This window comes from Brienomyrus brachyistius, chromosome 7, assembly GCF_023856365.1.
Source record: "Brienomyrus brachyistius isolate T26 chromosome 7, BBRACH_0.4, whole genome shotgun sequence".
Classification (NCBI taxonomy): domain Eukaryota; kingdom Metazoa; phylum Chordata; class Actinopteri; order Osteoglossiformes; family Mormyridae; genus Brienomyrus; species Brienomyrus brachyistius.
In genome coordinates, this window is record NC_064539.1 from 4,336,842 (window position 1) to 4,347,138 (window position 10,297).

The following is a 10,297-nucleotide window of genomic DNA, read 5'->3' on the forward strand; positions in this document are numbered from 1 at the left end:
CCCCCCACCCCACTCACACACACACACACACACACACACACACATACACACAGCCTCCCCTTGTTAATGCAGGATCATGGCACACACTGACACTAGCTCCCATGCCAAGCACCCCGGCCAATTACCCAACTACCCGATGCCCTTTGACCCGTTCTTCCGCCCCTAGAGGCCACCTGATTGGCTGATGATGAGATCAGGATATCCCTCTAATGTAAACACGGTATGTGACGCCATCCCCAGGTCTCACTAAAGCACGCTGATGAACCATTGATTCATTTTAACAACTTTTGCACCTCGGTGAGTCATTATTATTTGAAGGGAGTGTAGATATCGGCCCAGCAGCCTCTTGATCCCTTCACCCCTTTAGCTTCAGCTTGCTGCAGGGGTGACTTGGCATGTTCCATGTCCAAGATCCATTCAAATCTTCAACAGAAACATTCATAGGTGATGGCTGCCCAGTGTTCTGGAAACACTTTACAGGAGAATATCTGGGGTGCATTTATAAAACGTTCAGCTTGGGGCACGGTCAGGGGAAGGGCCCCCCAATGTTTCTGCGTTCGATCGATCGGTGTATTCCTATTTGCCTAAATGCCATGACATAATCACGTGACAAACAGTGGCACTGCGGGCGATACAGGAACAAGCCGCGACGCTTATCAGCCACCCATGAGGTCTGATGCAGATGTTTCTCCCCACAGGTAATCCGATGGTGGGGGGGGCAGAGTCGGCAAGTGGGTGTAGGATGACGGTTTTTGGATCTGGCTGATGGGGAATGAGCGGGATGCTGTGGGCAGACAAGATCATTAAATAGAAGGTTCCGGAGTCACACGTGATACATGGACCCGGCAGCATCGATCTCCTCTCCGCAGGAAGGTGTCTGGGCCGCGGAGACGTATGGCGGCGGGCGGGGCCCATCGCTCAGGTGTGGCGCTAATGGAGGAGCCTGATGGATGCAGCGTCAGGGGCCCCAGGACGCACCACCTCTCTGGGCGGAGCTGCCGGCAGCTGGCGGGCCACCGCTTCTCCATGCGTCCTTCACATGGCCCCTAGAGTAGGAAAACAGGAAGGGGGGAGTGGGTGGGGCAGGGGGAAGAAAAAGCAGGCAGGACTCTTAACATTTTAATATCGGGAGGGGCAGGGCCGATAGGGAAATATTTCTCGGTGCCTAGGTATAACCTTACAGCACATTCTTTAGCCTTAAAATGATCACTTTCATGATAATTATATAGACTCTACCCCGCCCCCCCGCCCCATTAACCCGACTAGGATAAATGGTCAAAAGATGGATGCTTGGATTATAATTATATAATAATAACTGCTTTTCTAGGCTATAGATACCAGGATCAGAACTTTCAGCTAGAGAAGCAAATGAATGTATTTAGGACTGAACAGGAAAAGAGAAAAATCTGTGAGCTATATCTTTAGCAGTTTAAAAAGAGACTCTGCCACTTTTTTAAGGGTACTCCCCCATGGGTTGTGGTCATGTTTGTGACTCCGCCCCTCTCTGAGCCTGTGATATTTCATGATTGGATACTGAGACATAGCCCCGTTACCAGCACAACAAGCCCAGGTTCAACTGTCAGCAAGCCGAGGGCACGATCTCACCAGCGGCGAGCTGCGGGCGCGTCTCTGCTCACGTCACGGCCTAAGTGCACATGCATTAGGAGGCTGGACCAACGAAGGAAAGGCTGCCGAATGAAGTCCCAAGGGGCTTCCATCATATGCATCAGGAAGTTACTTTAGCTCGACAGCATATCCAGTTGTACAAATGCGTGAGAAGCATTATGAATCGGTGGAAATAGCTAGCTGCTAAAATATGAATGATTTTGATTTTAGGGAACACTACACATTTAAGCCAAGTTCATTTTTAATTACCATCCCCCCACCTCCATATTCCTACTCCAAAGCCCGTTATATACCGGACACGTCAAGGTAGGAGCAAATCAATTTGAGCCTCCAGAGGGCGCACTCTGCATAAACCCAGGCATGCCTGGCAAACATGGCCGCAGTCCAGCTCCCTTTGAATAATAAAACATATTAAGGTAAAGTCAAGGGCAAATTAAGTATTCATGGGGCCTGCGAGAAACGAGAGTAGCAGCGGACAGACCGTAGGAGGCAATGAGGTTATCCGGGTGATGGTGCGATGGAGAGGAGGGCAGGCAATGAAAGTCATCTCAACTTTGCATTTCCTCTCTGCTCACACCTGACCAGAGCTCCGGCCGACCAAAACGTGTCACGTGCTTCTACAACTTTCTAATATTTGAAATGAAGTTCAAATGATCAGGGAGCTTAATGCGTATTACTGAACACCCAGAGTTTCTGCATGATCTTAAGCAATGAGTCGGCATTATTCATTCGCTGACAGCTATCCTGTGTTTATAGAAAGGATAAGTATTGCCTCAGATGACCCAACATCAGTGCCTGGCCCAGAATTTACACCTTGTCTCATTCCTTTCCAAGTTCCTCTTTTTTGCTGTTCGGAAGCCACCCTCCCAGCTGCTGCCCTGCAATCTGTTTCCCGGCCCAGTGTCGGCTTCACATCGCAGCGCGGAGAATGACTCGGCCTTGTCAAAGTTGGCGAAGGGTCCTCCTTTCCTTGTTTCCAATCTCTGTGAAAAAGAACGTTCCTTTGGGCTCAGTAGGTTTCGCACGTCACTGGTCAGTATTAAGCACTCTTCCAAGCTGGCAGAATGGCAATGCACTTTTTTTTTTGGTGGGGAGGGGGGTGATTTCCCACAGAAAAGAGGTCGGATCAGGTTTTATAGTTGGATTTTTGCAGATGTTTCGGTGCGCAAAACAAATTGACCCGCAGAGGCCTGTGTGTTTGCCAACAGCTACATCCATCTCGAGATTCCCTTTATGCTGGTTTGTTAACGTCAGTGCTCTTTTTACTAAAAAAAATAAGGCAAATACATCAGATGAATATAGACACAAACGCAACAGCCCCAGAGAATAATACTATCATAATATGTGGTGAGCAGACTTAAATGAAGAAAAGCATCACAGACTTGTAAAGGGGGAAAATGAAGGATAGAAACGGGGCAAAGGAAGAGAAAGGACAGAAGGGAAGAGATAAAGAGGGGCAGAAAAAAGGGAGTTCGTTAAAATTCAGGCAGCCACACTAGGGCTATCATTACCATACATCAGTACAATAAATGAGCCTTCCAGTGGCCGGTAATAAGAATTTGATAAATCATCAGCCAAGAATTAACTAGACGTCAAAACAATGTGAGGACCCTGATGGATCGGGAAGGGCTGGGGGGGGGGGCGTTGGGGGGTGGATGCGATGTCTCAGATTAGGCTGGACAGGCAGTTCAAAGGAGACAGAGGAATGGATGGAGGGGGTCTTCGCAAGGTTAAGAAGTGGGGTAGGTGGGAGGAGAGTGGGGGGGAGTGGGGGGGGTGACGTGAGAGGACGTTAAGGTGGCATATGGGGGGGGAAGACAAATGGAAAACTGGGAGGCGAGCCGCAATGAGGCATTAGGGGCTGAAGTGGGGGAGGACAAATGACCCCCCCCCCCGAGAAGAAATGGCTTTCGCTTGGAAGGTCGGAGCACAAGCAAAATAAAAACGCTCCAGTCACTTAGCAGCAGTCATGGATAAAATACGCAGAGGAAAGGATCCTTCTAGATCTTTCCCTGGAGAACGCGACTTCCTGGAATTCGCAGCCTGGGGCTGCCCACGTCCACAACAAGCCAGCGGCCGGTGTCCCAGCCAACACCCCCCCGCCCCCCCCCCCGGCCCCAAGACGGACAGCATCACTGAAAAGAATCACAGATATGACTGGGGGGGGGCAATTAGGACAATTGCAAGGGCCCCTCAATTACAGGGACCCTAAAATATTTGGGACACAATTGAATTGGTCTGGGTTGAGGGCCCAGAATGTGGGCCCTCATAGGGCCTAAACGCCCTGGTGACATGGCGCTCAACCAGGGTGGTTTTATGGGGAGGGAAGTCAAAAGCCTTCAAAGCTTTTGGCCTTGGGGGGAGTGATCAGTGTAATTCCCTCCTTAGGCTGTAGTGGCCTCTCTGACATCGCAGAGCCTAAAAGGCAGGACAATAACCTTCCCTCTTCCCTGTGGTTGGTGAGAACGGTCACTCAGTGGGCCACAGGGTTATGGGATCGAAATTTTTGGGGGTCTGATGGTCAAAGCTCATTGCCTGCTCATCACTATGCATCCCACCCCAGAAATTTTAGGGGGTGCAACACACACATATCTCCAGTAGGAGCCACACTCTGACAGCTAGGCCTCATCATGCCTTGAAGTAGCTCACTGATTGGTGTGGGGAGTCGCTGACCAATCAAAATGTCTTCTGCTGATCTCTGTCACACCCAGACGTGATGCATTCATCGAATAGCTTTCCCTCTCTTTCTCTTCCCAAGACAAGAACAGCCACCTGCCAGATTTGTTTTTGAAAAAAATCACACAAGGGCAACACAAAAGAAACAAATCATACTATACAGCTGACCTTGAATTAACACACAGACATGCAGAAGTCGAGCACCTCCTACCCCCCACCCAGACGTAACAAGGCCGCAATTAATGATAAGCACCTGGCTCGAAACGTAATGTGGAGAAGCGATTCATCAACGAGGCTGTCTTTATTTTTTTTAATTAAGAGGAATTAAATTAGCCCTAATATGTGGCTTTTTAGTGGACACAGTAATTATGCAAATGCTATAAATATCGATTAATAGTGGGAACATTGTCGTTGACATAAAACGAGGGGGCAGCAGCTTGAGTATTCCATCCATCCATCCATCCATCCATCCATCCATCCATATTCTATAACCACTTATCCAGTATTGGGTTATGGTGAGCTGGTAGCCATTTTCTTAGCAGCCCAACGGAAGAAGATTGTACCCAAAAAGAAAGAAAATCAGAAGTAATCAGAAGGTTGCTAGTTCAAATCCCAAGGTTGGCAGAATTATTTAATTATTAGGTATTTAAGCAAGGACCCTGCTTTCTCAAGAAAAAATGTTTCTTTGGATAAAAGCACCTGCTAAATAAATAACAAATAAACGTGTGAAGTGTCTTCACAGCCTTTTCCGAGACAGGCCTGTCCAAACTGTCACCGCTAACAGCGGCCTTTGACGTAACGGATATTATTACTTGTCTTTCGTTGGTGATGCAGCAGGCTGACACTGCGAATACAGCCGTTAAACCCAGCAGATGAGTCTTCTGACGTCTCCGAGTCACCGCTGCACTCGGCGCCCATTGGGAAGGCTGCCGTAGGACCCACAGCGGCCGTCTTCACCGCTGCCCGATGCCTCACGTACGATCCAGTGACACGCTCCCGCGCGCCAACCTCACTCACTGTCGGCGCCCTGGTGACAAATGTGACAGGCCGATGTTTTTTTAATGAAGCCAGTCTGTGGAGCGTAATTAAATCTGCCGTAAAGCCCATTACCCTCTGCCTGTCAGCGCGAGGGGAAGGCGTCAGGATGACCGAGCAGGTGTGAAAGTGGAGGCCGCAAGGCTTTGGCCCGCCGTCTTACGGCCCCGCGGTCTTCCCGGCGGCCGAATGGTCAGGCCGGTCTGCAGGGAGCCTTTTCTGGTAATAGTAACGCCGTCACAAAGGAGCCATCTGTTTGATCTTAGGGTGTTTGTTTATTTTGTTTTTAACCCCAAGGTACTCGGGAGAAGGTGTGGCATTTGGCAACAGTTTACCCAAAAAGGCCGTCAATGTCTGGCCTTTTTCTTCGGTACTCTCTGGAACACCTCGTAACAGCACTGTAACGGCACGCGACGGGAACACAAACGCGGGCAGATGGGAACACATAGCCGTATCAAACTGGCCTTCGATACTAAATGTAACTGGGTTCTTACTTTCAGTATATGCCCTGGGGGGGAGGGGGGGTGCAGGAAGGAGACAGAAGAATGCAGGCTGGTTGGGGGGGGGGGGTAACTGTGTCAGTAAGAAAAGGACTTATTTTAAGGAAATTGCCATCCAGGCCAAAATAGGAGAAGAGGAGGAACAGCAAAGCTAAAAAGGTCCTAGTTAACCAGTAATGTTGTCCACTTGCAGCATGAGATAGGGCTACGAGTGTCACACACTGTGTGGGTGTGTGTGTGTGTGTGTGTGTGTGTATAAGGCCTTCCTGACCCTCTACACATTAATCTCCCTGCCTGTCAGGATAATGGGGCCTGATGGACAGAGCACACACACACACACACACATACACGTCTGTAATTTTATCTTTGTGGGGACTCCCCATTCATCTCTATGGGAAATACTAAAATCCCAAAATGGCGACCTTAACCCCTACCCAGCCCTAACCTTAACCGTAAGTAATCGTATGTAACGTTACATACATAAGTAATTTTTAGTTTTTTGACTACGTTAACAGGTCTTTGTGGGGACCTGAAAAACAGTCCCCACAACACCAAAAGGACAGGTTTTTATTACATTGTGGGGGACATTTGGTCCCCACAATGTACTATAAACCTAAAACACACACACGTAACTCATTTAAGGCTGGGAGCTGCTCCCTGTCACTCATGGACAATACATAACCCCACCAGTTGCGCTCTTACGCAGCATTTGACGTCAGACCACCATATCCATATCTACTCTTTCATATAACTATAAGGTATTACCCTCCCAATTCTGTGCTGTGCAACAGTATCACACTCAAATCCACACAACTGTCAGAATTCATAAAAATTAAAAACAATTGCAAAGCTTGCCCTTTTATGGAAGCTGCTGCTCGTTGTCTCTTGGTGATAATACCAGCACTACGTCACTGGATTTTCAAAACAAAGAACTAGTGTCACTCATGAGGCTGTACGGTTGGGGCGCCCTCTGGTGTTTGTAGATGGTAGGTGCATGCAGGCTCCATTAAGGATCCGGAATAAATCCCTTCCTTCATCTCTTGGGGAATCCATCTGCCTGCTTAGATCTATCTATCCATCTGTCTATCAATCAATCAGCCAGCCAAACACAAAGTGGCAGCAGATCACCACCGTCTCTTTACAGGGAAGGGAGTAGGAGCCTTTATCCTCGGCCCTGTAGCTCTTTCTTATGGTTAATATGAGAGCAGCAGACATGCATAAAGGTGTTACTTTGAGATTAACAAACGCCGGTCTGTTTATTGCACCATGTTTGTGTATGTGTTTGGTTGGGGGGGGGAGGTGGGTTACAGACTCAGTAAGTCTTTGGGACTTCTGCTGTGAAAACAGCTCGATTGTTTGCCTGGGGAGTCACGGTGAGGTCACCAACTTCCCCCCCCCACGCGCCCCTCTCCTCACTCCTCCACTCCTTCCCTTCACCCCTTCCTTCCCCTCAAAACCCCCCTTTCTGCATTCCTTGTCCGGTCCGGGCCCCGTTTCCCGGCGTTTCAAAGCAATTACTTCATGTTGATTTAGCTGTCGTGCGGGGCATGTGTTTTACCGTGATTTATAGACTGCTGCTCCGAGCCAGTGGACTAGCGATGAATTGCACAATATTCAAAAAGACTCATTTGCTTAGCATTACATTAGAGGGCCGATGATTGCTACACAAAGAAATGTAAATGAGTTCTGAGAGGGCACATCACTCATAATGTCATGTACTCAATCCTATTATTATTTATTACCATAATTGGCCCATGTTTCCTCAGGCGACGGCTTCAAATTGATGTATCTGGTGACGGGCTGCACTCTGGAACCCGCGCGCAGTGTGTGTGTGTGTGTGTGTGTGTGTGTGTGCCAGCGTCCACATGCGCACCGCAACCGAGAGCCGGCCCCCCACCCCTCCTCCTCCCTGAGAGTCTGTCTATAATTATGTATGTGTTTAACCTCAAGCCTCCCGCCAGCAATCAAACACACCCCCCCCCTCGTCTTCAGACCGTCTGCGTGGCCAGGAAACACCTTTCACTCCAAATTAAACTCTGATTAGAGACATTTTAATACTATTAGGAAATTAACCCCCGTTTCCATATAACAGAGGTTTACGGCCTGCAGGGTGGCGTGAGGAGAGCCCCCCCCCCGGACAGTGGCTTAAATGTCCGTGATTTATTCCCCGTGTGAAGGATCCTGCTTACTTTGGAGCCTGTGCAGTGCTGAGGGACAGGCGGCCTCCCAGCCCGGCGCTGACGAGGCCCCCATTGTACCTGGGCCTCGCTGGCCCTGCTGACTGTCGGCTTCATCGCCGATTATATATCCGCCACGGGCCTTAAAGGTGCCACGTCTTCAGCATTTCAGCCCCCAGTTGTGGGTTTATGAAGTCCGATCACACTTCCACAATGTGATGTGAGGTGACGGCAGTCACCCCCCTGCCTGGTCTGGTTATAGCGCCCCCATGAGCTCACCATATAATGGCAAGTCGAGTGACATCCACGGCAAGTGGGAGGTGGGAGATTACATGGTCTGGGGGGGTGGTTGGGGTTATCGAAGGCAGGTTGAGGGGCCCAACGGCACCTTTAAAGACAACAAGATAGGGAGGCTAGGGCCCCACAGTTATCTGGGGAAGGAGATGGGCCTTGGTGTTATCAGTGGGGCGGGGGGGAGGGCTTATCTGGTGATGGAGTAGACGAGGCATCCATGGGACACACACACCCTCACTCACGCTCAATCACACAAAGCGCCACGAGGCATCGATCCAACGACCCACTTGCCTGCACCGGCTGCCCCCTTAACGTACGCCACCAGGGGGCACTCTAATGAGAGTGCGACACAGCCGATGAGGCCACGGCTAAGCACTGGTGGTGGGACAAGACGGCGCAGGCAGAAAGCGCGGCTGAGATGAAAGCGGAAGGCCCTTTCCCAGCCATTCCGCCCCATCGCCTTGGGCCGTCACGAGGTGCAGAGACAAAACGAGAAGACAGAACATGAAAGGCAGTGATACCCAGGCCTGGAGGGAAGGGTCCTCTGGGTTTCAAAGAACACGGTGTAATTAGCGGCTGATTGACGGCTGCGACGACGGGCGCGGTGATTTACGGTGCCGATAATGACGTGTGCGAGGCGGTTAGGCGCTGGGGTTGGGCCAAAGCGGCACGCCCCCCGTGGCCATAAAGTGTGGGGGGGGGGCACTGATCAAAGCACACAGGAGCTGCACACAAACAGACGCCATTTTATCATCATTCCTACTTAATCTCCTGTTTTTTTCTGTCCACCTGCCTCTTCACACTCTTTCTGTCTTCCACCCTTCCCTCTCTCTCCCTCTCTCTCATCCCCCCCACCACTCTCTCAGTCCCCAGCATGGGATTCATTCCTTAACAAATGAATTATTGACTTAAACAGGGCCGATTAATCAGAGCATAACAGGCCAGCCGGGACATGGGGGTGGGGGTGGGGGTAGGGGGGGGGGGGGCAGACCATGCATCATGGAGAGATGGGCGCCGTTGCCTCCCAGCCATGGACCTTCTCAATCACTTCTGCATTAGCATCGCAGTGAAGGGGATGGGGGGGGCAGCAGAACAGGACACAGGTTCCAAACCTACCAAAAAAAAATGGGCTCAGCAGATACACCCAGCTTTATTTATGACCTCAAAACGTAATTTAAATAAAGAAGGGAAGTTCAAAACGAGCTGCTAATGACCTGCAGAATGCATAGTCCGTGGAATCTGGAGATTAATCAGTCCGCAAGCCGGACATCTTTACATGGCCTATAAATATTTGTACAGTTATTGCATATAAGGCTTTTACATTTATATTAACAGATTACTTGCACAGTTTTTAACCCAGACATCGTCAGACTTTTAAAACATTGGCACAATCAGTAGGAATATCTCCTAGTCCAATTATTTGATATTATTTTCTACAGCTGTATTAAATACTACTGGAATATCTCCAGAAATAAAATGATTAATATCTTTTAAATCACTCAGTTTGATACGAGGATGACCTCCGCACAACATGACAAAGAGATTAATCAGATTTATCAGATTTGTAGATTTAACATAGTTCAAGGGAAACAGAGGGCATTTTAACCCATCTTACCTGGATTCAACGCCAGTAACTATTCTAAAGCAGAACGATGTCAATACTGAAAATAGCTAACGTTTAAGGAAACTGCCTTAGGGGAGCTCCACCCAAATATGACAGAACATTATTATTCCTTTTTCCATCAAGGGAAATTATACTCTGAGTGTATGTAATATTATATATAGAAAGAATATTATGCACATGGCGACCTTGTGCACTTTCACGCTCTGACGTCACCAGGAACCTCTTTCGGCTCCGATCTGTTTTTTTTTTTTTACGGGGAGTTAAATTTATATGCGTTGCCGTTTTTATATATCTCCCTGCCAACTCCTGCCATATGCATTCCTGTTTATCTTCCATCTGTCAGCTGCCCTTAACTTAAATCGGCG

General features: G+C 49.1%; 1 long non-coding RNA gene across 2 annotated transcripts; it reads right to left on the reverse strand.

Moving 5' to 3' along the window:
- Window positions 1–281: 281 nt before the first annotated feature.
- On the reverse strand, window positions 282–9,975 carry LOC125746239 (uncharacterized). 2 transcript variants are annotated; one of them, XR_007398893.1, is made up of 3 exons: window positions 9,924–9,975; window positions 9,300–9,420; window positions 282–1,046 (listed from the first exon to the last, which is right to left on the reverse strand). It is a non-coding gene; the product is annotated as an uncharacterized LOC125746239 (long non-coding RNA). The 2 variants fall into 2 exon arrangements; XR_007398894.1 differs by lacking the exon at window positions 282–1,046 and adding an exon at window positions 4,910–5,329.
- Between the last annotated feature and the right edge of the window lie 322 nt (window positions 9,976–10,297).